The sequence below is a fragment of the Nannospalax galili genome, unplaced genomic scaffold, assembly GCF_000622305.1.
Source record: "Nannospalax galili isolate Female #2095 unplaced genomic scaffold, S.galili_v1.0 C49243301, whole genome shotgun sequence".
Taxonomy (NCBI): Eukaryota; Metazoa; Chordata; class Mammalia; order Rodentia; family Spalacidae; genus Nannospalax; species Nannospalax galili.
In genome coordinates, this window is record NW_008478374.1 from 1 (window position 1) to 1,716 (window position 1,716).

General features: G+C 40.4%; 1 long non-coding RNA gene across 1 annotated transcript; it reads left to right on the forward strand.

The window, feature by feature from the left end:
- Window positions 1-92: 92 nt before the first annotated feature.
- On the forward strand, window positions 93-1,245 carry LOC115069140. Its single transcript, XR_003848435.1, has 2 exons — window positions 93-234; window positions 924-1,245. It is a non-coding gene; the product is annotated as an uncharacterized LOC115069140 (long non-coding RNA).
- The last annotated feature ends 471 nt before the right edge of the window (window positions 1,246-1,716 follow it).

Sequence of the window (1,716 nt, forward strand, 5' to 3'; positions counted from 1 at the left end):
TGGTCCGCGCCACGCAGTCTGTCAGCAGTCACTGGGCTCGCGAGCAGGGTACGTCTCCTTTTGGCGGCCTATTTGCAGACCAAGAGCTGAATCTGAGAGCTCTGAGTCCGCGCCGTCTTTGGAGGCCTCCTGCTACACCTGAGTCCTAGGGATCAACTTAGCTCATGTTTACATGGCCACCACTTGACTGAGCTATTTCTACTGCCGTTTCTCTTCCTTTTAGTGCTTCTTTTTGTAAGTTAATAAGCTCTTCTTTTTTTTTTTTGAGAATTTCATACAGGAGTACAGTATTTATATCATTTTCTCCCCTCCCTCTCCTCCAATCCACCCATGTGCTTCCCACTCCCTCTCAAACTTTTGACCTCTTCATTATTTGTTGCATATGTGTATATACATGTATGTGTGTGTGTCCTAAGGAGTCCATTTTAATGTATACTTTTATTGAATTTTTGTGCATTTCATACAATACCTCTTAATCACATTTAGACCTCTTCCCTATCTGCAGCTTTTCTTTTTCTTTGGGTATTAATATCACAATCTAATCAAAACAAAGTAGTCTGCTAACATTTAACTTTTTTGTTATTTACTTCATAAACATATACTAGAAATCATTAGTTTAAGAGAAATCAGTAGCTTTTTAAAAAATATTTTATTTTTATTTATGTGTATGAGTGTATTACCTGCATGTGTGTAACCGCCCCTGTGTCATGCAGTGCCAAGGGGCTCAGAAGAGGGTGTTGGATCCCCTGGAAATGAAGTTGCAGACAGTTGTTAGCCATCACGTGGGTGCTAGGAACTGAACCCAAATCCTCTGCAGAAGCAGCCAGTGCTCCTAACTGCTGAGCCATTTCTCCAGCCCCAAATCAGTAGCTTTTGATGGAATATCGATCCAGAAGACATGGCTGACTCTTTTTCATCTTTAGGTATCATACTGTTCCACTGCCACCAAAAGGAAGAGTCATTCTCCACTGGTTACTCCTCTGTCAAACTGGGATGAAAGCAATGGCAGTTCCTCTGTTATTCCAGACAACATCTGGAATATTACATGGTGTGCACCATTATGCAAAATATGAAAAAACACTTGAGAAGAATGTGCGTTAAGATTAACCAAAGAATGCATGTAGGCTAAGTCAGCGGGACGGACTTCTTTAAATAAAGACTCAGGCATTGGTCAAAGGGTAAAAAGTAACTCTTCCTTTTGCCTGATATATAGCAGATACTCAGTAAATATAACTGTAAAAAAAATATATTTTACCTTTCTTTCCTGTTGTGTATAGAAATGGATTTGGGGCCTTGGGTCTCATCTATGCAGTTATATATTCATTTATGAAATTTTTTTGAGTGCTTGGTATTGTGTTACTCATTGTATATTACATATAAGAACTGGACCTTATCCAGAAAGATTTCTCAGAAGAGGAATAAGGAATGTGAACACTTAGTATAAGATGTCTTAAGATCCCAGCACCTATGTAACAAGCTAGGCCTGGCCCCCTTAGGCCTGTAAACCCAGTGCTGAGGGGAGCAGAGACAGAAGGAACACAGGCTTGCTCCCTGCTAGCCTAGCCAAAAGAACACAAGGACCAAGTTCAGTGAGAAATCCTGCCTTAAAAGGAATAAAACAGAAAGTAATAGGAGTACACAGATACCCTCCACTGACTTCTATGCATGTACACAGGCAAACCTGCAGTACACACAATTTGTATGTGTATGTGTGTG